This window comes from Cherax quadricarinatus, chromosome 46 (assembly GCF_038502225.1).
Source record: "Cherax quadricarinatus isolate ZL_2023a chromosome 46, ASM3850222v1, whole genome shotgun sequence".
Taxonomy (NCBI): Eukaryota; Metazoa; Arthropoda; class Malacostraca; order Decapoda; family Parastacidae; genus Cherax; species Cherax quadricarinatus.
Genome location: NC_091337.1, coordinates 10,010,621 through 10,038,067, shown reverse-complemented (window position 1 = coordinate 10,038,067; position 27,447 = coordinate 10,010,621). Strand labels below are relative to the sequence as shown.

At 47.1% G+C, this 27,447-nt stretch overlaps 1 protein-coding gene across 5 annotated transcripts in view; it reads right to left on the bottom strand.

Annotated features, from left to right (window-relative positions):
- Positions 1-27,447, bottom strand: part of Prosap (SH3 and multiple ankyrin repeat domains prosap) — a 638,020-nt gene that overhangs the window by 105,203 nt on the left and 505,370 nt on the right. Inside the window, exon 1 of one of the 5 annotated variants that reach the window (XM_070094492.1) lies at positions 14,961-14,980. The exons of the other annotated variants lie outside the window; for them this stretch is intronic. The gene's annotated coding sequence lies outside the window, so the exon portion shown is untranslated. Of the gene's footprint in view, positions 1-14,960; positions 14,981-27,447 lie in introns of those variants that run through there. 5 annotated transcript variants of the gene reach the window in all.

The window sequence follows — 27,447 nt, the reverse complement described above, 5'->3', positions numbered from 1 at the left end:
GCAGTAAGATGTTTGGGGATGGAGCTGGAAGGTTTTCCAAACAGTAATCAATTTTCAGTAGCTGTTCCTTGAACTGTTGTGAGGTTGCATCTGGTGGCTTGTATACAACCACAATGACTAGGTTTTGGTTCTCGATCTTTATTGATAGAACTTCAACTACCTCATTTGTGGTGTTCAGCAACTCCGTGCAGATAAGGGACTCTTTGACATACAGGCCAACCCCCCCTTGTTGCCTGTTTTTTCTGTCGCATCTAAAAAGGTTGTAACCACTTATCCATATTTCACTGTCAAAGTTATCTTTTGTGTGAGTCTCTGTGAAGGCTGCAAACATTGCATTAGACTCCTCTAGAAGTCCACTGATAAAAGGTATTTTGTTGTTGGTGGATGGCTTAAGGCCCTGTATATTAGCAAATATGAACGAGGTTGTATTCTGTGTTTGTTGGGGGGATTTTGTTATTGGCATCAGTAGTTGTAATTCTGAAGGGCCATGGGGTGGCCACTTGCTGCGCCTCCAGTCCAACAAGGCTCCAAGGTGGTGGACTATTTTTGTTATTTCCTTCCATTTTCTTTTTTCGTTTCCTGCCACTAAAAAATCACCTGGAGTTGGGTTGTCGTAGCTACTATTGTTTGTCTTGTGGGGTCTGTGCCTCCTGGTCCCTTTTAGATGGTATGCAGGGCACTCGATGTTGTAACACTGCTTCTGGAGGACCGAGGAGTGGCACATTTTTGGGTGAAAGAAAGTACAGGAAGAAGAACGACACACTCCTTTAGACAGGAGGTCGCTACATTTTTTGGGATGGTCAAAGTTGCATGTCCCATTTTTTTCCCCTGTTATTCCATGCTTACAGATGCCCCAAGCATAATATTTGCACAAATTCACCTTTGGTTGAGAATTTTTGGGAGGTGTGTTGTCAATTTCTGCAGGTTCTGGGACTGCACTATAATCCTCAGTATCCAAGCCAGGGCCACCCCGTCCTGGATTCCATCTACTTTCCCCAGTAGAGGAAGAAGGAGGAGATTCCTCTCCAACATCTGTACTGTGGGCCACGGTCTTGTGCAATGATGGTTGTATATTTACGGTTTTAGATGGTTGTATATTTACTGTTTTTGTGGTGGTTTTGGTAGTGTCCCTAGGAGAGTCTGGGCTGGCAGTAAGGCTGGGGGCTGGGTCTGGGTCAGCACTGGGGCTGGGGGCTGGGGCTGGGGGCTGGGGCTGGGGGCTGGGGCTGGGTCTGGGTCAGCAGCTGGGCCTGGGCCAGCGGCTGGGCCTGGGCCAGCGGCTGGGCCTGGGCCAGCGGCTGGGCCTGGGCCAGTGGCTGGGCCTGGGCCAGCGGCTGGGCCTGGGCCAGCACCAGCACTGTGGGTATTAGTGCTATGACTGGGGGAGCCTGGGCCAGCACCAGCACTGTGGGTATTAGTGCTATGCCTGGGGGAGCCTGGGCCAGCACCAGCACTGTGGGTATTAGTGCTATGACTGGGGGATGGGTCTGGCTTAGCACCATGTGGGTGACTAGATAGTTTCGAGTCATCTGTTGTGGTATGGACATTCTGCATTTTTTGATACACTATCTCTTGCTCCCATGTTTTATATATTTTTGGTAGACTCTCCAAGAGGTCATCTTTGTTTTCTTGATTATTTTTATCATTTATTACTCTCCTTAGTACCTTTCTGATACCTGCCCAAAGTTCTACATCTTTATTACACAACCAGAAGCACCTTGCTAGTTCGAGGTCATTTTTTGAGGCTGTATTTAGTCTAGTACAAGAGATATGGTGTTTGGAAGAGCATAAGTTGCATGTGATTCTGGATTTCCTTCCAAGGATTTTTTTACATGTCCCACAGATATGCTGTGCTGACATCCTGTCTGTATCCTACTACACTCTGTATGCCACGGAAGAAAACTGATTTCCACTTTACCTTTCTCTTGCTGGTGCCAGTAATATGCAAGATGTATTTATACGAACCAAGTTTGCAGTATGTGGGTGGTGGTGTAGAGGGGGTGGTGGGTGTAGGGTGGGTGTGAGCTGGGCCTAGTAGGCCTAGCCTCTCCTAGGAGTAGCCTTTCCTAGTAGGACTAGCCTCTCCTAGTAAGACTAGCCTCTCCTAGTAGGACTAGCCTCTCCTAGTAGGCCTAGCCTCTCCTAGTATGCCTAGCCTCTCCTAGTAGGCCTAGCCTCTCCTAGTAGGTCTAGCCTCTCCTAGGAGTAGTCTTTCCTAGTAGGACTAGCCTCTCCTAGTAAGACTAGCCTCTCCTAGTAGGACTAGCCTCTCCTAGTAGGCCTAGCCTCTCCTAGTAGGCCTAGCCTCTCCTAGTAGGACTAGCCTCTCCTAGTAGGACTAGCCTCTTCTAGTAGGACTAGCCTCTCCTAGTAGTCCTGGCCTTTACTAAAAGTCCAGGCCTAGTAGTCCTAGCTTCCACTAGTAGCCCTGGCCTCCCCTAGTAGTCCTGGCCTTCCCTAGTAATCTTGGCCTCCCCTAGTAGCCCTGGCCTCCCCTAGTACTCCTGGCCTCCCCTTTAGTCCTGGCCTCCACTATTAGTCTCGGCCTCCCCTAGTAGTCTTGGCCTCCCCTAGTAGTCCTGGCCTCCACTAGTAGTCCTGGCCTCCACTAGTAGTCCTGGCCTCCACTAGTAGTCTTGGCCTCCCCTAGCAGTCCTGGCCTCCCCTAGTAGTCCAGGCCTCCCTTAGTAGTCCTCTCCTTCCCTAGTAATCTTGGCCTCCCCTAGTAGTCATGGCCTCCCCTAGTACTCCTGGCCTCCCATAGTAGTCCTGGCCCCCTAGTAGTCCTGGCCTCCCCTAGTAGTCCTGACCTACACTAGTAGTCCTGGCCTCCACTAGTCCTGGCCTCCACTAGTAGTCCTGACCTCCCTTAGTAGTCCTGGCCTTCCCTAGTACTCCTGGCCTCCCCTAGTAGTCCTGGCCTCCACTAGTAGTCCTGGCCTCTACTAGTAGTCTTGGCCTCCCCTAGTAGTCCTGGCCTCCCCTAGCAGTCTTCTCCCCCTAGTAGTCCTGGCCTCCACTAGTAGTCCTGCCTTCCCTAGTAGTCCTGGCCTCCACTAGTAGTCCTGGCCTCCACTAGTAGTCCTGGCCTCCACTAGTAGTCTTGGCCTCCCCTAATAGTCCTGGCCTCCCCTAGCAGTCTTCTCCCCCGTAGTAGTCCTGGCCTCCACTAGTAGTCCTGCCTTCCCTAGTAGTCCTGGCCTCCACTAGTAGTCCTGGCCTCCACTAGTAGTCCTGGCCTCCACTAGTAGTCTTGGCCTCCCCTAATAGTCCTGGCCTCCCCTAGCAGTCTTCTCCCCCGTAGTAGTCCTGGCCTCCACTAGTAGTCCTGCCTTCCCTAGTAGTCCTGGCCTCCACTAGTAGTCCTGGCCTCCACTAGTAGTCCTGCCTCCCCTAGTAGTCCTGGCCTCCCCTAGTAGTCCTGGCCTCCCCTAGTAGTCCTGGCCTCCACTAGAGGTCCTGGCCTCCCCTAGTACTCTTGGCCTCCCCTAGTAGTCCTGGCCTCCACTAGTAGTCCTGGCCTCCCCTAGTACTCTTGGCCTCCCCTAGTAGTCCTGGCCTCCCCTTGTAGTCCTGGCCTCCCCTAGTAGTCCTGACATCCACTAGTAGTCCTGGCCTCTATTAGTGGTTCTAGCCTCCCTTAGTAGTCCTGGCCTCCCTTTGTAGTCCTGGCCTCTATTAGTGGTCCTAGTCTCCCTTAGTAATCCTGGCCTCCCTTTGTAGTCCTGGCCTCTCCTAGTAGTCCTGGCCTCCACTAGTAGTCCTGGCTTCCCCTAGTAGTCTTGGCCTCCACTAGTAGTCCTGTCCGCTATTAGTGGTCCTAGCCTCCCTTAGTAGTCCTGGCCTCCCCTTGTAGTCCTGGCCTCTCCTAGTAGTCCTGGCTTTCCCTAGTAGTCTTGGCCTCCACTAGTAGTCCTGTCCGCTATTAGTGGTCCTAGCCTCCCCTAGTAGTCCAGGCCTTCACTAATAGTCCTGGCCTCCACTAGTAGTCCTGGCCTCCACTAGTAGTCCTGGCCTTCACTAGTGGTCCTAGCCTCCCCTAGTAGTCCTGGCCTCCTTAAGTAGTCCTGGCCTCCACTAGTGGTCCTAGCCTCCCTTAGTAGTCCTGGCCTCCCCTTGTAGTCCTGGCCTCCACTAGTGGTCCTAGCCTCCCCTAGTAGTCCTGGCCTCCTTTAGTAGTCCTGGCCTCCACTAGTGGTCCTAGCCTCCCCTAGTAGTCCTGGCCTCCTTTAGTAGTCCTGGCCTCCACTAGTGGTCCTAGCCTCCCCTAGTAGTCCTGGCCTCCTTTAGTAGTCCTGGCCTCCACTAGTGGTCCTAGCCTCCCCTAGTAGTCCTGGCCTCCACTAGTGGTCCTAGCCTCCCCTAGTAGTCCTGGCCTCCACTAGTGGTCCCAGCCTCCCCTAGTAGTCCTGGCCTCCACTAGTGGTCCCAGCCTCCCCTAGTAGTCCTGGCCTCCACTAGTGGTCCTAGCCTCCCCTAGTAGTCCTGGCCTCCTTTAGTAGTCCTGGCCTCCACTAGTGGTCCTAGCCTCCCCTAGTAGTCCTGGCCTCCACTAGTGGTCCTAGCCTCCCCTAGTAGTCCTGGCCTCCACTAGTGGTCCCAGCCTCCCCTAGTAGTCCTGGCCTCCTTTAGTAGTCCTGGCCTCCACTAGTGGTCCTAGCCTCCCCTAGTAGTCCTGGCCTCCTTTAGTAGTCCTGGCCTCCACTAGTGGTCCTAGCCTCCCCTAGTAGTCCTGGCCTCCACTAGTGGTCCTAGCCTCCCCTAGTAGTCCTGGCCTCCACTAGTGGTCCTAGCCTCCCCTAGTAGTCCTGGCCTCCTTTAGTAGTCCTGGCCTCCACTAGTGGTCCTAGCCTCCCCTAGTAGTCCTGGCCTCCACTAGTGGTCCCAGCCTCCCCTAGTAGTCCTGGCCTCCACTAGTGGTCCTAGCCTCCCCTAGTAGTCCTGGCCTCCACTAGTGGTCCTAGCCTCCCCTAGTAGTCCTGGCCTCCACTAGTGGTCCCAGCCTCCCCTAGAAGTCCTGGTTCATAGTTTATCCCGTGAAAACCAACAGGTTTCTACCATGAAACGTGTAAACTGGAATCAAACATTCCCAGAACCAGTCCGAAACGTCCTCTAAATAATGTACGCCAGCTTTAAAAGTTTAAAGCCGGGCAGAAGATGCATTCTCAAGGTACTGTACAGAAAACAATATGCCCAAGGGTCTGACACACGCCAAGTTGACCCCCGGATGTTCCGGGGGTCGACGCCCCCGCGGTCAAGTCCTTGACCAGGTCTCCCGGTATATCTTAATGGAAGACTTACAGTTGTCTTGGGCTGTGCATCACCAAAATTGACAATCTTACAAAAGCAACCAGGTATACTGGTTTACCTGTGATAACCTGAGAATACCTGGTGTGTTCAGCCTGACATCCTCAACACTGAAGATGGTTCACAGTTGTTACTACAATGTTAACCTAACAATTTACCAAACATTAGCCGGTAAAATTAACCTGTGTAAAAAAAAAAAAAAATTTTTTTTACAGATTTAAAAAAAAAAAAATTTTACAAATTTTTAAAAAATAAATTTTTTTCACGACTAAAAATCGACTAAAAATCCAGAATTTACTCTTCTGTTTATAGGTTTTTGGGACCTGAAAAAACCCACTAATTACGCCCCCCTCCGCCTCCCCCTTTACCTGCCCCCCCCCAAGTGGCTCTCTGGGTTACCCTCCACCATCGTCAGGTTAACGACAATTAGCGTAACCCATCCATCGCTTCTCCATTGGCTGGGCGGCGATTACGGAGACGTTATTGGACCAATCAGCGTCGAGCTCCGCCTCATCAACCACCAATATGAGGGTAAATCACCAATAAATCACCCACGCCAACCATAACAACCACGCACACAAAATCCCTCGTGCAACCATGTTTGTCTAGTGCCAGGGTGAGAGAGAGAGAGAGAGAGAGAGAGAGAGAGAGAGAGAGAGAGAGAGAGAGAGAGAGAGACAGGTTAAAGGGGTATGATAAGAGACAACAATAGCCCCACCCTCACTCTCTCGCGTCAGAATCGTTCCGTTCTCAAGACCTTCCTTCCTCCTTCCTCCTAGCCCTTCTGGCCCACCTATCTCTCCTAACCGTCCTATCCCACCTAGCACTCCTAGCCCACCTAACCCTCCTAGTCCACCTAGCCCTCCTAGCCCATCAGACTGTTCCATGAGCTCTGCCCTAAACAGTCTACCAGTCACAGAAAAGTTAGAAAATCACAGACTGAGTCACAAAGAAGTTAGAAAATCACAGACTGAGTCATAGAGAAGTTAGAAAGTATTTCTGTGGTCACAGCGTTGAGTGAAATGTATAATCAGACAAGGAAGTGATGGAAGGCTGTTTCATTACACAGTTTCAAGAAGAGGTATGGCAGTGCCTTCTAGGCACTGCCATACCTCACACACACGACACTGGAGGACACGAGGGATAGTGGGGACATGAAAACGACCTGCCTGGAGTCTACCTGGAGGGCATTCCGGGGATCAACGCCCCCGCGGCCCGGTCCACGACCAGGCCTCCCGGTGGATCAGGGCCTGATCAACGAGGTTGTTACTGCTGGCCGCATGCAGTCCAACGTACGAACCACAGCCCGGCTGATCTGGCACCGACTTTAGATATCTGTCCAGCTCCCTCTTGAAGACAACCAGGGGTCTATTGGTAATGCCCCTTATGGCTGGCGAGAGACTGTTGAACAGTCTTGGGCCCCGGACACTTATTGCGTTTTCTCTCAGTGTACCAGTGGTGCCCCTACTTTTCACTGGGGGTATGTTGCATCGCCTGCTTTCGCAGGGAGTGATTTCTGTGTGCAGATTAGGAACCAGTCCCTCCAGAATCTTCCAGGTGTAGATTATGACGTATCTCTCTCGCCTGCGCTCCAGTGAGTACAAGTCAAGTGCTTTCAGGCGTTCCCAGTAGTTAGGGTGTGAACGCCTGGAAGCACTTGACTTGCACTCACAGGAGCGTAGGCGAGAGAGATATATCATAATCTATACCTGGAAGATATAAAATACTGAGAGGAATTGACAAGGTGGATAGGGACAAGATGTTTCAGAGATGGGACACAGCAACAAGGGGTCACAACTGGAAGTTGAAGACTCAAATGAGTCACAGGGATGTTAGAAAGTATTTCTTCAGTCATAGAGTAGTCAGAGAGTGGAACAATCTGGAGAGTGATGTAGTGGAGGCAGGATCCATACATAGCTTTACGAAGAGATACGATAAAACTCATGGAGCAGGGAGCGGACCTAGTACCGACTAGCGAAGAGGCGGGGCCAGGAGCTATGAGTCGACCTCTGCAACCACAAACAGGTGAGTACACACACATAAATACCCTCCTGTCTCCTCCTCCCACCTCTCTTTTCCCCCCTCTCCAACACACTACCTTTCCCTCTCGCTCACCCCTCCCCTCTCCTCCCCTTCCATACACTTCTCTCCTACCTATCTTTCTCCTAGAATCCTCTCTCCCCACCCTACCTTCCTCCTCTACCTTCATCACTACCCTCTCCCCACCCTACTTTCCTCCTCTACCCTCATCACTACCCTCTCCCCACCCTACCTTCCTCCTCTACCCTCATCACTACCCTCTCCCCACCCTACTTCCTCCTCTACCCTATTCACTACCTTCTCCCCACCCTACCTTCCTCCTCTACCCTCATCATAACCCTCTCCCCACCCCTCCTCTATCCACTCTCCCTCTTGTTTATCCTCACCCTTCTTCCCATCCCTTATTTCTTGCCTCCCCTTCTCCCATTCCTTCTCTCTCCTCTTTTCCCATCCCTTATTTCTTGCCTCCCCTTCTCCCATTCCTTCTCTCTCCTCTTTTCCCATCCCTTCTCTCTCCCCTTTTCCCATCCTTTCAATCCCCCTCCCCTCCCCACCAACGTCCCCCACTTCCCCTCAACCATTATCTGACCCTACAAGGTTGACTCACTCTCCCCTCACTTGTTTTGACGGGAAGCACACACGTGCACCAAGGGGAGACAAAGGGAGGGAAAGAAAGGGGGAGTGTGTAGTGAAAAGGGAGAGAGAAGGGTTTATTTTCAAATTGGCATCATTAAGAAAGAGAGATGTCAGCTACCAGCCATAACAGCCTGACTGATCAGGTTCTGATCCATCCACTGGTCATGGGCCGGACCGCGGGGGCGTTGACCCCCGGAACACTCCTCCAGGTATACTCCAGGTATACACTTATATTAACAGCAGGTACTGCAGTGTCTTACACAAGTACTGCAGTGTTTTATACAGGTACTGGAGATTTCCAACACATTTTCCACTGGATCCCACCCACAACAGTCTGGTAAATCACAGGTACCTTTTTTGCACTACTAGGTGGGCGTAAAGAATATCCCCCCAGAGTATACCTCCTGATACCCCTCACTAGAAGGGATACCCTTGAGTATTCCTCTCATGGACAGGGGGCATCAGGGGCGAAACGATGCCTGCCTATGTTTCTACGTGCCAGGGAAATGAACCCAGGAGCTTGCCGTTGTGGGTCGAGTACTCTGGCCAGTGAGCTACAAGACAAGATTGTAAGAAAGGGTTAGAAAGGAAGAGTAAGGGGTTCAGAGGGGAGGAGGGGAGAGAATGATGGCTCAGAGGGGTGGAGGAGGGGAGAGAGTGAGGGCTCTGAGGGAGGGAGAGAAAGAGAGGGGTTTAAAGAGGGTTTGCACAGAATGAGAGGAGAGAGAGAGAGAGAGGAGTGTCTTCCCCCCACACTAGGGGGACCTCCCCGTCTATCTACCTCCCCGTCTATCTACCTCCCCGTCTATCTACCTCCCGGTCTATCTACCTCCCCGTCTATCTACCTCCCGGTCTATCTACCTCCCCGTCTATCTACCTCCCGGTCTATCTACCTCCCCGTCTATCTACCTCCCAGTCTATCCACCTCCAGGTCTATCTACCCCCCGGTCTATCCACCTCCCCGTCTATCTACCTCCCGGTCTATCCACCTCCAGGTCTATCTACCTCCCGGTCTATCCACCTCCCCGTCTATCTCCCTCCCGGTCAATCTACCTCCCCGTCTATCTACCTCCCGGTCTATCTACCTCCCCGTCTATCAACCACCCGGTCTATCCACCTCCCTGTCTATCTACCTCCCGGTCTATCCACCTCCCCGTCTATCTACCTCCTGGTCTATCCACCTCCAGGTCTATCTACCTTCCGGTCTATCCACCTCCCCGTCTATCCACCTCCCGGTCTATCCACCTCCTCGTCTATCTACCTCCCGGTCTATCCACCTCCCCGTCTATCTACCTCCCGGTCTATCTGCCTCCCCGTCTACCTACCTCCCGGTCTATCCACCTTCCGGTCTATCTACCTCCCGGTCTATCCACCTCCCCGTCTACCTCCCGGTCTATCCACCTCCCCGTCTATCTCCCGGTCTATCCACCTCCCCGTCTATCTACCTCCCGGTCTATCCACCTCCCCGTCTATCTACCTCCCGGTCTATCCACCTCCCCGTCTATCTACCTCCCGGTCTATCCACCTCCCCGTCTATCTACCTCCCGGTCTATCCACCTCCCCGTCTATCTACCTCCCGGTCTATCCACCTCCAGGTCTATCTACCTCCCGGTCTATCCACGTCCCCGTCTATCCACCTCCCCGTCTACCTACCGGTCTATCCACCTCCCCGTCTATCTACCTCCCGGTCTATCCACATCCCCGTCTATCTCCCGGTCTATCCACCTCCCCGTCTATCTACCTCCCGGTCTATCCACCTCCCCGTCTATCTACCTCCCGGTCTATCCACCTCCCCGTCTATCTACCTCCCGGTCTATCCACCTCCCCGTCTATCTACCTCCCGGTCTATCCACCTCCCCGTCTATCTACCTCCCGGTCTATCCACATCCCCGTCTATCTCCCGGTCTATCCACCTCCCCGTCTATCTACCTCCCGGTCTATCCACCTCCCCGTCTATCTACCTCCCGGTCTATCCACCTCCCCGTCTATCTACCTCCCGGTCTATCCACCTCCCCGTCTATCTACCTCCCGGTCTATCCACCTCCCCGTCTATCTACCTCCCGGTCTATCCACCTCCCCGTCTATCTACCTCCCGGTCTATCCACATCCAGGTCTATCTACCTCCCGGTCTATCCACCTCCCCGTCTATCTACCACCCGGTCTATCCACCTCTCCGTCTATCTACCTCCCGGTTTACCCACCTCCCCGTCTATCTACCTCCCGGTCTATCCACCTCTCCGTCTATCTACCTCCCGGTCTATCCACCTCCCCGTCTATCTACCTCCCGATCTATCCACCTCCCCGTCTATCTACCTCTCGGTCTATCCACCTCCCCGTCTATCTACCTCCCGGTCTATCCACCTCCCCGTCTACCTCCTGGTCTATCTACTTCCCCGTCTATCTACCTCCCGGTCTATCCACCTCTCCGTCTATCTACCTCCCGGTCTATCCACCTCCCTGTCTACCTACCTCCCGGTCTATCAACCTCCCCGTCTATCTACCTCCCGGTCTATCCACCTCCCCGTCTATCTACCTCCCGGTCTATCCACCTCCCCGTCTATCTACCTCCCGGTCTATCCACCTCCCCGTCTACCTACCTCCCGGTCTATCTACCTCCCCGTCTATCTACCTCCCGGTCTATCCACCTCCCCGTCTATCTACCTCCCGGTCTATCCACCTCCCCGTCTATCTACCTCCCGGTCTATCCACCTCCCCGTCTATCCACCTCCATGTCTATCCACCTCCCCGCCTATCTACCTCCCGGTCTATCTACCTCCCGTCTATCTACCTCCCGGTCTATCCACCTCCCCGTCTATCTACCTCCCGGTCTATCCACCTCCAGGTCAATCTACCTCCCGGTCTATCCACCTCCCCGTCTATCCACCTCCATGTCTATCCACCTCCCCGCCTATCTACCTCCCGGTCTATCTACCTCCCGTCTATCTACCTCCCGGTCAATCTACCTCCCCGTCTATCTACCTCCCGGTCTATCTACTTCCCCGTCTATCAACCACCCGGTCTATCCACCTCCCCGTCTATCTACCTCCCGGTCTATCCACCTCCCCGTCTATCTACCTCCTGGTCTATCCACCTCCAGGTCTATATACCTCCCGGTCTATCCACCTCCCCGTCTATCCACCTCTCGGTCTATCCACCTCCCCGTCTATCTACCTCCCGGTCTATCCACCTCCCCGTCTATCTACCTCCCGGTTCTATCTACCTCCCCGTCTATCTACCTCCCGGTCTATCCACCTTCCGGTCTATCTACCTCCCGGTCTATCCACCTCCCCGTCTACCTCCCGGTCTATCCACCTCCCCGTCTACCTCCCTGTCTATCCACCTCCCCGTCTATCTACCTCCCGGTCTATCTACCTCCCGGTCTATCCACCTCCCCGTCTATCTACCTCCCGGTCTATCCACCTCCAGGTCTATCTACCTCCCGGTCTATCCACCTCCCCGTCTATCCACATCCCGGTCTATCCACCTCCCCGTCTACTTCCCAGTCTATCCACCTCCCCGGCTACCTCCCGGTCTATCCACCTCCAGGTCTATCTACCTCCCGGTCTATCCACCTCCCGGTCTATCTACCTCCCGGTCTATCCACCTCCAGGTCTATCTACCTCCCGGTCTTTCCACATCCCCGTCTATCTACCTCCCGGTTTATCCACCTCCCTGTCTATCCACCTCCCCGTCTATCCACCTCCCCGTCTATCCACCTCCCCGTCTATCCACCTCCCCGTCTATCCACCTCCCCGTCTATCCACCTCCCCGTCTATCCACCACCCCGTCTATCCACCTCCCCGTCTATCCACCTCCCCGTCTATCCACCTCCCCGTCTATCCACCTCCCCGTCTATCCACCTCCCCGTCTATCCACCTCCCCGTCTATCCACCTCCCCGTCTATCCACCTACCCGTCTATCCACCTCCCCGTCTATCCACCTCCCCGTCTATCCACCTCCCCGTCTATCCACCTACCCGTCTATCCACCTCCCCGTCTATCCACCTCCCCGTCTATCCACCTCCCCGTCTATCCACCTCCCCGTCTATCCACCTCCCCGTCTATCCACCTCCCCGTCTATCCACCTCCCCGTCTATCCACCTCCCCGTCTATCCACCTACCCGTCTATCCACCTCCCCGTCTATCCACCTCCCCGTCTATCCACCTCCCCGTCTATCCACCTACCCGTCTATCCACCTACCCGTCTATCCACCTCCCCGTCTATCCACCTCCCCGTCTATCCACCTACCCGTCTATCCACCTACCCGTCTATCCACCTACCCGTCTATCCACCTACCCGTCTATCCACCTCCCCGTCTATCCACCTCCCCGTCTATCCACCTACCCGTCTATCCACCTCCCCGTCTATCCACCTCCCCGTCTATCCACCTCCCCGTCTATCCACCTACCCGTCTATCCACCTACCCGTCTATCCACCTCCCCGTCTATCCACCTCCCCCAATAAATTTGACTCTTAACAGCAAAACAAAAAGTCTTATTACTATTATTATTATTAATACTATTAATAATAATAATAATAATAATATTATTATTATTATTATCATTATTGTCATTGTTGAGTGGTAAGACTGGGTTGACACAAGTGAGAGTTGGTGTGTGTGTTGAGTGGTTGACTGACGAGTGGAACGCTGAGTGGGCTGAGCACCACTCAAATCCCACTCAACGTTTCCCCCTCCCTCCCCCCCTCTCCTCCTTCCTGCCCACCACAAGTCTACCCATCAGTGACATACCTCTGCTAGGTTTCCAGAGTTCTAAAACCCTTTGATATACCTTTGGAGAGTTTCGAGAGTTAATCTACTCTCTGAGCCCGGCCATGGGCCAGGCTCGTCTGGTGCTTGCCTAGTCAACAAGGCACAGTACTCGCCCCCATCTTATTCCTTATCCTCATATCAGACATAGACAGAGATATACACCACAGCACCGTATCATCCTTTGCGGATGATACTAGGATCTGCATGAGGCTGTCATCTGCTGAGGACGCGGTTAACCTCCAAGAAGATATAAACAAAGTTTTCCAGTGGGCAACGGTAAACAATATGATGTTCAATGAGGACAAATTCCAACTACTCCGTTATGGAAAACTGGAGGAGATAATAACTAGAACAGAGTATACTACTGACTCCGGCCATACAATAGAGCGGAAAAATAATGTAAGGGACCTGGGAGTAGTAATGTCTGAGGATCTCACTTTCAAGGATCACAACAGTGCCACGATCGCACGTGCAAAGAAAATAATAGGATGGATAATGAGAACTTTCAAAACGAGAGATGCCAAGCCCATGATGATCCTTTTCAAATCACTTGTTCTCTCTAGGCTGGAATACTGCTGTACATTAACATCTCCATTCAAAGCAGGTGAAATCGCAGATCTAGAGAGTGTACAGAGATCCTTTACTGCACGTATAAGTTCTGTCAAGCACCTTAACTACTGGGAACGCTTGGAAGCACTTGACTTGTACTCGTTGGAACGCAGGAGGGAGAGATATATCATAATCTACACTTGGAAAATCTTGGAAGGAATGGTCCCAAATCTGCACACAGAAATCGCTCCCTACGAAAGTAAAAGACTGGGCAGGCGATGCAAAATGCTCCCAATAAAAAGTAGGGGCGCCATTGGTACACTAGGGGAAAACACTATAAGAGTCCGGGGCCCAAGACTGTTCAACAGCCTCCCATCAAGCAGTAGGGGAATTGCCAATAAGCCCCTGGCTGCCTTCAAGAGAGAGCTGGACAGATACCTAAAGTCAGTGCCGGATCAGCCGGGCTGTGGCTCGTACTTTGGACTGCGTGCGGCCAGCAGTAACAGCCTAGTTGATCAGGCCCTGATCCATCGGGAGGCCTGGTCATGGACCAGGCCGTGGGGGCGTTGATCCCCGGAATAACCTCCAGGTAACCTCCAGGTAACCAGGCTGTTACTACTGGAGGCCCGCTGTCTCACATATCCATCACAGCCTGGTGGTTGACTATGCTGTGTGTGTGTGTGTGTGTGTGTGTGTACTCACCCAGTTGTACTCAACTAGTTGAGGTTGCAGGGGTCGAGTCCAAGCTCCTGGCCCCGCCTCTTCACTGGTCGCTACTAGGTCACTCTCCCTGAACCGTGAGCTTTATCATACCTCTGCTTAAAGCTATGTATGGATCCTGCCTCCACTACATCGCTTCCCAAACTATTCCACTTCCTGACTACTCTGTGGCTGAAGAAATACTTCCTAACATGTGTGTGTGTGTGTGTGTGTGTGTGTGTGTGTGTGTGTGTGTGTGTGTGGTGTGTGGTGTGTGGTGTGTGTGTGTGTGGTGTGTGGTGTGTGTGTGTGTGTGTGTGTGTGGTGTGTGGTGTGTGGTGTGTGTGTGTGTGTGTGTGTGTGTGTGTGTGTGTGTGTGTGTGTGTGTGTGTGTGTGTGTGTGGTGTGTGTGGTGTGTGGTGTGTGGTGTGTGTGTGTGTGTGTGTGTGGTGTGTGGTGTGTGTGTGTGTGGTGTGTGGTGTGTGGTGTGTGTGTGTGTGTGTGTGTGTGTGTGTGTGTGAGTGTGTGTGTGTGTGAGTGTGTGTGTGGTGTGTGAGTGTGGGGTGTGTGTGTGTGTGTGTGTGTGTGTGTGTGTGTGTGTGTGTGTGTGTGTGTGTGTGTGTGTGTGTGTGTCTGTGTGTGGTGTGTGGTGTGTGGTGTGTGTGTGTGTGTGTGTGTGTGTGTGTGTGTGTGTGTGTGTGTGTGTGTGTGTGTGTGTGTGTGTGTGTGTGTGTGTGTGTGTGTGTGTGTGTGGGGTGTGTGGTGTGTGGTGTGTGTGTTTTGTGTGTGTTGTGTGTGTGGTGTGTGGTGTGTGTGTGTGTGTGTGTGTGTGTGTGTGTGTGTGTGTGTGTGTGTGTGTGTGTGTGTGTGTGTGTGTGTGTGTGAGTGTGTGTGTGTGTGTGTGTGTGTGTGTGTGTATGAGTGAGTGATCGACAGTCTCGTCAAGTCAGTTGCTTACGTCTGAAGTGCGTGTTGCTAGCACCAAGAGTCACACTGACCAGGACACACCTGGTCTGCTCACTCCTGCTGCTCTCCATCTGTCCTACCTGAAACAAAAAAAAAATATATATTACAATGTGCAGCCGATGACTTTATTATTAGTAATAAAACCGACGAACTTTAAAAATCTCTCTCTCTCTCTCTCTCTCTCTCTGTATATATATATATATATATATATATATATATATATATATATATATATATATATATATATATATATATATATATATATATATATATAAATATCAATAACTACACTGCGACTAGCCAAGGACTCGAACCCATGATGCTCTGGCCCGTCTCATGGTGAGCGAAAATCACATGACGCTGTAACCCACAGTGACCACCAAATCCTACAAGAGCCAAGCACCCAGCCAAGCTAGGCGTGTTACCCTTGGTCCGATGACATACGGTGGTGTGGAAGCCTCTGAGCTAATTTCATTCTACTCCCTGTTTAGTGTACTAGCCAGATAAGCAGTATTTTATATTATTGTAAGCAGGAACGAGTGGTTACAACACTGCGACGAGCCACACCACAGTATGTCTTCACACCAAGCTAACACATCTAGCTATATTATTATTATTATTATTATTATCGTGTAGGTTGAAGAGACAGCAAGTTGGTGAAGCTTTATAAAGCTGGAAAGACTTTTATCAGAGTCATTAAGTCACAAGCTAGTAAGTTGTGTGACTTATGAAGTCAGTTGCGACTTGATGATGGTTTAGCAGGAAGCGAAACGTTGTATGTTATCTAGTCAGTGACTGAACAACAGCGGTGTTACTCAAGATAAACCTGGAGCAAAAGTTCCTGCGCCGACCTCCCATGTGTGCGAGAGGCGGGTAGCAACAGTCTGGCAGGACCACAGTCCTCAGGCTCAGGTGCGGAGGTAGAGGAGACCTCTGGAAGACTCTCAGAGGTGAACAACAGGCTCTTAACTCCCTCCCCCACGTCATGAGAGTAACATTGATCACAGTGTGTGGAGGCACCAGTGCCAGGCCCCCTCTCTAAGACGAGAACTTTCAGACACGCGGCACTAACTTAGTGCCACTGGCGGCCCTCTCCTTCTCCCCAGGTTGTTTGCCTGCAGACACACAACACCGCCACTAACCTGTGGAAAACATACACACTCACGCACAAAATATATCATTGTGGAAGAGAACATCAGATCACAACACTGTTCTTGTATCACAAGAATAAACTAACAATGTTCTTGTATCACAAGAATAAACTAACAATGTTCTTGTATCACAAGAATAAACTAACAATGTTCTTGTATCACAAGAATAAACTAACAATGTTCTTGTATCACCAGAATAAACTAGAATAACAAGAATAAACTAACAATGTTCTTGTATCACCAGAATAAACTAACAATGTTCTTGTATCACCAGAATAAACTAACAATGTTCTTGTATCACCAGAATAAACTAACACTGTTCTTGTATCACCAGAATAAACTAACAATGTTCTTGTATCACAAGAATAAACTAAGAATGTTCTTGTATCACCAGAATAAACTAACAATGTTCTTGTATCACCAGAATAAACTAACACTGTTCTTGTATCACCAGAATAAACTAACAATGTTCTTGTATCACAAGAATAAACTAACAATGTTCTTGTATCACAAGAATAAACTAACAATGTTCTTGTATCACCAGAATAAACTAACAATGTTCTTGTATCACCAGAATAAACTAACAATGTTCTTGTATCACCAGAATAAACTAACAATGTTCTTGTATCACCAGAATAAACTAACAATGTTCTTGTATCACCAGAATAAACTAACAATGTTCTTGTATCACAAGAATAAACTAACAATGTTCTTGTATCACCAGAATAAACTAACAATGTTCTTGTATCACCAGAATAAACTAACAATGTTCTTGTATCACCAGAATAAACTAACAATGTTCTTGTATCACCAGAATAAACTAACAATGTTCTTGTATCACCAGAATAAACTAACACTGTTCTTGTATCACCAGAATAAGCTAACAATGTTCTTGTATCACCAGAATAAACTAACACTGTTCTTGTATCACCAGAATAAACTAACAATGTTCTTGTATCACCAGAATAAACTAACACTGTTCTTGTATCACCAGAATAAACTAACACTGTTCTTGTATCACCAGAATAAACTAACAATGTTCTTGTATCACCAGAATTAACTAACAATGTTCTTGTATCACCAGAATAAACTAACACTGTTCTTGTATCACCAGAATAAACTAACAAAGTTCTTGTATCACCAGAATAAACTAACAATGTTCTTGTATCACCAGAATAAACTAACAATGTTCTTGTATCACCAGAATAAACTAACACTGTTCTTGTATCACCAGAATAAACTAACACTGTTCTTGTATCACCAGAATAAACTAACAATGTTCTTGTATCACCAGAATAAACTAACACTGTTCTTGTATCACCAGAATAAACTAACAATGTTCTTGTATCACCAGAATAAACTAACACTGTTCTTGTATCATCAGAATAAACTAACAATGTTCTTGTATCACCAGAATAAACTAACAATGTTCTTGTATCACCAGAATAAACTAACAATGTTCTTGCATCACCAGAATAAACTAACAATGTTCTTGCATCACCAGAATAAACTAACACTGTTCTTGTATCACCAGAATAAACTAACAATGTTCTTGTATCACCAGAATAAACTAACAATGTTCTTGTATCACCAGAATAAACTAACAATGTTCTTGTATCACCAGAATAAACTAACAATGTTCTTGTATCACCAGAATAAACTAACAATGTTCTTGTATCACCAGAATAAACTAACAATGTTCTTGTATCACCAGAATAAACTAACAATGTTCTTGTATCACCAGAATAAACTAACAATGTTCTTGTATCACCAGAATAAACTAACAATGTTCTTGTATCACCAGAATAAACTAACAATGTTCTTGTATCACCAGAATAAACTAACAATGTTCTTGTATCACCAGAATAAACTAACAATGTTCTTGTATCACCAGAATAAACTAACAATGTTCTTGTATCACCAGAATAAACTAACACTGTTCTTGTATCACCAGAATAAACTAACAATGTTCTTGTATCACCAGAATAAACTAACAATGTTCTTGTATCACCAGAATAAACTAACAATGTTCTTGTATCACCAGAATAAACTAACAATGTTCTTGTATCACCAGAATAAACTAACACTGTTCTTTTATCACCAGAATAAACTAACAATGTTCTTGTATCACCAGAATAAACTAACAATGTTCTTGTATCACCAGAATAAACTAACACTGTTCTTGTATCACCAGAATAAACTAACACTGTTCTTGTATCACCAGAATAAACTAACAATGTTCTTGTATCACCAGAATAAACTAACACTGTTCTTGTATCACCAGAATAAACTAACAATGTTCTTGTATCACCAGAATAAACTAACACTGTTCTTGTATCACCAGAATAAACTAACACTGTTCTTGTATCACCAGAATAAACTAACACTGTTCTTGTATCACCAGAATAAACTAACACTGTTCTTGTATCACCAGAATAAACTAACACTGTTCTTGTATCACCAGAATAAACTAACACTGTTCTTGTATCACCAGAATAAACTAACACTGTTCTTGTATCACCAGAATAAACTAACACTGTTCTTGTATCACCAGAATAAACTAACACTGTTCTTGTATCACCAGAATAAACTAACACTGTTCTTGTATCACCAGAATAAACTAACAATGTTCTTGTATCACCAGAATAAACTAACACTATTCTTGTATCACCAGAATAAACTAACTGTTCTTGTATCACCAGAATAAACTAACAATGTTCTTGTATCACCAGAATAAACTAACAATGTTCTTGTATCACCAGAATAAACTAACACTGTTCTTGTATCACCAGAATAAACTAACAATGTTCTTGTATCACCAGAATAAACTAACAATGTTCTTGTATCACCAGAATAAACTAACAATGTTATTGTATCACCAGAATAAACTAATACTGTTCTTGTATCACCAGAATAAACTAACAATGTTCTTGCATCACCAGAATAAACTAACAATGTTCTTGTATCACCAGAATAAACTAACACTGTTCTTGTATCACCAGAATAAACTAACAATGTTCTTGTATCACCAGAATAAACTAACACTATTCTTGTATCACCAGAATAAACTAACTGTTCTTGTATCACCAGAATAAACTAACAATGTTCTTGTATCACCAGAATAAACTAACAATGTTCTTGTATCACCAGAATAAACTAACACTGTTCTTGTATCACCAGAATAAACTAACAATGTTCTTGTATCACCAGAATAAACTAACAATGTTCTTGTATCACCAGAATAAACTAACAATGTTATTGTATCACCAGAATAAACTAATACTGTTCTTGTATCACCAGAATAAACTAACAATGTTCTTGCATCACCAGAATAAACTAACAATGTTCTTGTATCACCAGAATAAACTAACAATGTTCTTGTATCACCAGAATAAACTAACAATGGTCTTGTATCACCAGAATAAACTAACAATGTTCTTGTATCACCAGAATAAACTAACAATGTTCTTGTATAACCAGAATAAACTAACACTGTTCTTGTATCACCTGAATAAACTAACAATGTTCTTGTATCACCAGAATAAACTAACACTGTTCTTGTATCACCAGAATAAACTAACAATGTTCTTGTATCAGTAGAATAAACTAACAATGTTCTTGTATCACCAGAATAAACTAACAATGTTCTTGTATGACCAGAATAAACTAACAATGTTCTTGTATCACCAGAATAAACTAACAATGTTCTTGTATCACCAGAATAAACTAACAATGTTCTTGTATCACCAGAATAAACTAACAATGTTCTTGTATCACCAGAATAAACTAACAATGTTCTTGTATCACCAGAATAAACTAACAATGTTCTTGTATCACCAGAATAAACTAACAATGTTCTTGTATCAGTAGAATAAACTAACAATGTTCTTGCATCACCAGAATAAACTAACAATGTTCTTGTATCACCAGAATAAACTAACAATGTTCTTGTATCAGTAAAATAAACTAACAATGTTCTTGTATCAGTAGAATAAACTAACAATGTTCTTGCATCACCAGAATAAACTAACAATGTTCTTGTATCACCAGAATAAACTAACACTGTTCTTGTATCAGTAGAATAAACTAACACTGTTCTTGTATCACCAGAATAAACTAACACTGTTCTTGTATCAGTAGAATAAACTAACAATGTTCTTGTATCACCAGAATAAACTAACAATGTTCTTGTATCACCAGAATAAACTAACAATGTTCTTGTATCAGTAGAATAAACTAACAATGTTCTTGTATCACCAGAATAAACTAACAATGTTCTTGTATCACCAGAATAAACTAACAATGTTCTTGTATCACCAGAATAAACTAACAATATTCTTGTATCACCAGAATAAACTAACAATGTTCTTGTATCACCAGAATAAACTAACAATGTTCTTGTATCACCAGAATAAACTAACAATGTTCTTGTATCACCAGAATAAACTAACAATGTTCTTGTATCAGTAGAATAAACTAACAATGTTCTTGTATCACAAGAATAAACTAACAATGTTCTTGTATCACCAGAATAAACTAACACTGTTCTTGTATCAGTAGAATAAACTAACAATGTTCTTGTATCACCAGAATAAACTAACACTGTTCTTGTATCAGTAGAATAAACTAACAATGTTCTTGCATCAGTAGAATAAACTAAAGTAGAGAGAAAGAAAGGAATTCTGAACAGGACGTGTTACATTCAAGTTTGCAAGAAACAAACTAAACGCTTAAGACAGACTACAAAATATTATTGACTAGGACAAAAATGAGGAAAGCAAAGAAGGAAATATAAGAGGTATTAAAGAGAGACTCTCAGCAATGTGTTCTCAAACATTGTTGATATTTGAAATGTTGCGCATTTTAATTACGGTTAGATGAAATGGAAGAGAGAGAGAGAGAGAGAGAGAGAGAGAGAGAGAGAGAGAGAGAGAGAGAGAGAGAGAGAGAGAGAGAGAGGAAGTAATGAAATTATTATTAGATGCTGACAAGAAAAAAAATGCAATAAGACCAGAGGTAATAGCCCAGCGGATTTAAAACAAGTTATGGTATCCATTTTGGATTTTTTTTAAGATTCACTACTATTATGAGAAGATAAACAAAGACAGACAAATTAGAGATAACTCACTAACGTGACTTACTTAATCTCCAAGAGATAATTTACTTGGAGAAATGAATACACTAGTAATAAAGACGGGGCTGTATATTTCGGCCTCTACTAAACACCTCTTCAGTAGATGAGTTTTGCTGAGGAAGAACTAAAGGCCAACATATGCCTTATAACCTTTGATGAGTTTCGAGAATCTTTCTATTCCCGGAGCCCGTCCATGTGCCAGGCTCTTCTAGCTTTCTTTATTATCTGCTTCACTTCCGTCTCCACCTGGGTTCTGCCTCTTCCTACGTTTGATATTCATTACATGACCAACACTGTATCACCATCAACTGGTTACCTGGAGTATACCTGGAGAGTGTTCCGGGGGTCAACGCCCCCGCGGCCCGGTCCATAACCAGGTCTCGCGGTGAATCACGATCTGATCAACCAAGCTGTTGCTGCTGGCGGCTGGGGCTTACAGCATATCTACTACATGAGTCATTACGACTGCACGTAACCTTTTCACCATCATTCAAGGATATTTTAATCCCTAAAATAAGAATTAAATTATACATCTCCCAGTATACATATACACTGAGAGAGACACACCTCTCGGTGTGTATGTTCTCGGATCACAACCATCAAATATTTCAGTAAGTCCACCACAACTTAAAAATTAAATTCTCCTGGTTTGATGAATATTCACAATTAGGCTTCAAATTTCGGACATTATTAATAACACAGTGTGGTGTAGCCAGGGCCAGCATCACGGCCCTCAACTCTGGCCTTCTGGTAATTGTTGCTGGAGGTGCAAGAGTGTCTGGGAACGCGGCGCCGGCAACCTGCCAGCTGATTATTGATTTTCCCGCGAAACTTTCCCGCCAAATCTTTCCCGCGAAATCTTGGGCGCTGCCAAACCAAAACACACCAAAAAAATCTCCTTTATTCATTTTATTATAGATTTCTATTTCCAGGCCCAACAAATGGGATATAATTCTACCTCGGCGAGAGAATTATCGCTTAAAAGTCCACACAAATGCGTTTACAGCGTGCAGAGAGCATAAGAGGGCGCGTGTGCAACGCATCTGAAGAGCCTATTGACATTCCTCTCCTTGTTGACATTTGCCAACTGTTGCAGAAAACAGTAATCTGTGTGTGGAGCAACAGCGCTAAGTGCTCAGGCCACTTACACCGCAATACTGCAAGTAGAAAAAAAGAAGGAAAATATCAACATATGCTCAGTACACAAGACACGCAATTACGCTATCAACATATGTTACATGCTCCCTAAAAATGACACTCATTCTAACGCATTTAGCGAAAAAAGCTATAAAATCGGAACATTGGTGACTGTTGACTTTTCGTTCGGACAGTGAGTCCTCCACTGTGAGTTCCTACACCGACAGAATCTCTTTACTGACACCTTTGATATACCTTTGATGAGATTCAGAGTATTTCTATTCCCGGAGCCCGGCCATGGGCCAGGCTCGTCTGGTGCTAGCCTGGTCAACCAGACTGTTGCTGCTGGAAGCCCTCGACCCCACATATCCATCACAGGCTGGTTGATCTGGCACCTGGTGAAGATACTTGTCCAGTTTCCTCTTGCAGACTTCTACACTTGTTCCAGCCGTGTTTGTGATATCTTTTGATAAGATGTTGAATAGTCTGGGACCACGAATGTTGATACAGTGTTCCCTTATTGTGCCCACCGCACCCCTGCTCATACATTAATGGTTATCATCATAACCATGATTTTTAAAGAGGTGGACCGGTAAGCCAGCGGAAGTCCTCGGTCAGATGACCAAAAGTTCTAACTGTGGGTCACGTCAGGAAACACTTATGTTTCCTGACAAACATTAATAAACCTTGCTCTTCACTGGGTTTATTTTACACTTCCTCCCTTCTCTCTCGCTGCAGTATGCTGTCATGGCAGTGTGCAGATTTGGGACCAGGCCCTCAAGTACTTTTCAGGTATATATTATCATGTATCTCTCTCTCTTCCGCCGCAGTGAGTACATATTCAAGACTTGAAGGCGTTCCCAGTAATTTAAATGATTTACTGGCTCTATGCTGGCCATAAACGATCCCTACACTGACAGAATCCCTTCACTAACTGTCCCTTCACCCGACAGAATTCTTCCACTGACACATTTCTTCGCTGAAAGCCACTTCACTGTGAGTCCCTCCAACAAGAAAGAGATAGGAATGACCCAGAGGCTACTTAAAAAGAAACACAATTATGCAAAGGCTTTCCTCCGAGATCTTGAAGAAAGCAATAAGCGTCTGGCAACACTAATTTACCAAGAATATATATATATATATATATATATATATATATATATATATATATATATATATATATATATATATATATATATATATATATAGAGAGAGAGAGAGAGAGAGAGAGAGAGAGAAAGAGTCAGGAAACTACTCCATCCCCCTGAATACTATCGCTAGTTTACTATCGCGAGTTTACTGTCGCTAGTTCCACGTTCAATACTATCGCTAGTTTACTCTTGCTAGTTCCACGTTCAATACTATCGCTAGTTTACTCTCGCTAGTTCCACGTTCAATACTATCGCTAGTTTACTCTCGCTAGTTCCACGTTCAATACTATCGCTAGTTTACTGTCGCTAGTTCCACGTTCAATACTATCGCTAGTTTACTGTCGCTAGTTCCACGTTCAATATTATCGCTAGTTTACTCTCGCTAGTTCCACGTTCAATACTATCGCTAGTTTACTGTCGCTAGTTCCACGTTCAATACTATCGCTAGTTTACTGTCGCTAGTTCCACGTTCAATATTATCGCTAGTTTACTCTCGCTAGTTCCACGTTCAATACTATCGCTAGTTTACTCTCGCTAGTTCCACGTTCAATACTATCGCTAGTTTACTGTCGCTAGTTCCACGTTCAATACTATCGCTAGTTTACTGTCGCTAGTTCCACGTTCAATATTATCGCTAGTTTACTCTCGCTAGTTCCACGTTCAATAATATCGCTAGTTTCCTCTCGATAGTTCCACGTTCAATACTATCGCTAGTTTACTCTCGCTAGTTCCACGTTCAATACTCTCGCTAGTTTACTCTCGCTAGTTTACTCTCGCTAGTTTACTCTCTCTAGTTTACTCTCGCTAGTTCCACGTTCAATACTCTCGCTAGTTTACTCTCGCTATTTTACTTTCGCTAGTTTACTCTCGCTAGTTTACTCTCGCTAGTTTACTCTCTCTAGTTTACTCTCGCTAGTTCCACGTTCAATACTCTCGCTATTTTACTCTCGCTAGTTTACTCTCGCTAGTTTACTCTCGCTAGTTTACTCTCCCTAGTTTACTCTCCCTAGTTTACTCTCCCTAGTTTACTCTCGCTAGTTTACTCACGCTAGTTTACTCACGCTAGTTTACTCTCGCTAGTTTACTCTCGCTAGTTTACTCTCGCTAGTTTACTCTCGCTAGTTTACTCTCGCTAGTTTACTCTCAGTAGTTTACTCTCGCTAGTTTACTCTCGCTAGTTTACTCTCGCTAGTTTACTCTCGCTAGTTTACTCTCGCTAGTTTACTCTTGCTAGTTTACTCTCGCTAGTTTACTCTCGCTAGTTTACTGCAAATAGTTACAGATGATTCTCAATAATTAACAACAATAAACTTGAAGAAAAAGTTTGTTCGTAGCACAAAGGAGCGTTTAATTGACCTTTAGTGCCACCCATGTTAGTGCCACCCATGATAGTGCCACCCATGATAGTGCCAGCCATGATAGTGCCACCCATGTTAGTGCCACCCATGATAGTGCCACCCATGTTAGTGCCACCCATGATAGTGCCAGCCATGATAGTGCCACCCATGTTAGTGCCACCCATGATAGTGCCACCCATGATAGTGCCACCCATACTAGTGCCACCCATGATAGTGCCACCCATGTTAGTGCCACCTATGATAGTGCCACCCATGTTAGTGCCACCCATGATAGTGCCACCCATGATAGTGCCACCCATGATAGTGCCACCCATGTTAGTGCCACCAATGATAGTGCCACCCATATTAGTGCCACCCTTACTAGTGCCACCCATGATAGTGCCACCCATGTTAGTGCCACCCATGATAGTGCCGCCCATGTTAGTGCCACCCATGTTAGTGCCACCCATACTAGTGCCACCCATATTAATGCCACCCATGTTAGTACCACCCATGCTAGTGCCACCCATGTTAGTGCCACTCATGTTAGTTCCACCCATGATAGTGCCACCCATGATAGTGCCACCCATGATAGTGCCACCCATGTTAGTGCCACCCATGTTAGTGGGACCCACGCTAGTGCCACCCATGTTAGTGCCACTCATGTTAGTGCCACCCATGATAGTGCCAGCCATGATAGTGCCACCCATGTTAGTGCCACCCATGTTAGTGCCACCCATGATAGTGCCACCCATGTTAGTACCACCCATGTTAGTGCCACCCATGTTAGTGCCACCCATGTTAGTGCCACCCATACTAGTGCCATCCATGTTAGTGCCACCCATGTTAGTGCCACCCATGTTAGTGCCACCCATGTTAGTGCCACCCACGCTAGAGCCACCCATGATAGTGCCACCCATGCTAGTGCTACCCATGTTAGTGCCACCCATGATAGTGCCACCCATACTAGTGCCACCCATGTTAGTGCCACCCATGATAGTACCACCCATGATAGTGCCACCCATGTTAGTGCCACCCATGATAGTGCCACCCATGATAGTGCCACCCATGTTAGTGCCACCCATGTTAGTGCCACCCATGTTAGTGCCACCCATACTAGTGCCACCCATGTTAGTGCCACCCATACTAGTGCCACCCATGATAGTGCCACCCATGATGGTACCACCCATACTAGTGCCACCCATGTTAGTGTCACCCACGATAGTGCCACCCATGTTAGTGCCACCCATGTTAGTGCCACCCACGCTAGTGCCACCCATGATAGTGCCACCCATACTAGTGCCAGCCATGATAGTGCCACCCATGATAGTGCCACCCATACTAGTGCCACCCATACTAGTGCCACCCATGATAGTGCCACCCACGCTAGTGCCACCCATGCTAGTGCCACCCATGTTAGTGCCACCCATGTTAATGCCACCCATACTAGTGCCACCCATGATAGTGCCACCCATGCTAGTGCTACCCATGTTAGTGCCACCCATGTTAGTGCCACCCACGCTAGTGCCACCCACGCTAGTGCCACCCATGATAGTGCTACCCATGCTAGTGCTACCCATGTTAGTGCCACCCATGTTAGTGCCACCCATGTTAGTGCCACCCACGCTAGTGCCACCCATGATAGAGCCACCCATGATAGTGCTACCCATGTTAGTGTCACCCATGATAGTGCCACCCACGCTAGTGCCACCCATGATAGTGCCACCCATGACAGTGCCACCCATGTTAGTGCCACCCATGTTAGTGCCACCCATGTTAGTGCCACCCACGCTAGTGCCACCCATGATAGTGCCACCCATGGTAGTGCTACCCATGTTAGTGCCACCCACGCTAGTGCCACCCATACTAGTGCCACCCATGATAGTGCCACCCATGCTAGTGCCACCCATGTTAGTGCCACCCATGCTAGTGCCACCCACGCTAGTGCCACCCATGATAGTGCCACCCATGTTAGTGCCACCCAAGTTAGTGCCACCCATGATAGTGCCACCCACGCTAGTGCCACCCATGATAGTGCCACCCATGTTAGTTCCACCAATGATAGTACCACCCATGTTAGTGCCACCCATGTTAGTGCCACCCATGTTTGTGCCACCCGTGATAGTGCCACCCACGCTAGTGCCACCCATGTTAGTGCCACCCATACTAGTGCCACCCATAGTAGTGCCACCCATGATAGTGCCACCCACGCTAGTGCTACCCATGTTAGTGCCACCCATACTAGTGCCACCCATAGTAGTGCCACCCATGATAGTGCCACCCACGCTAGTGCCACCCATGTTAGTGCCACCCATGTTAGTGCCACCCATGTTAGTGCCACCCATACTAGTGCCACCCATGATAGTGCCACCCACGCTAGTGCCACCCATGTTAGTGCCACCCATGTTAGTGCCACCCATACTAGTGCCACCCATGATAGTGCCACCCACGCTAGTGCCACCCATGTTAGTGCCACCCATACTAGTGCCACCCATACTAGTGCCACCCATGATAGTGCCACCCACGCTAGTGCCACCCATGTTAGTGCCACCCATGTTAGTGCCACCCA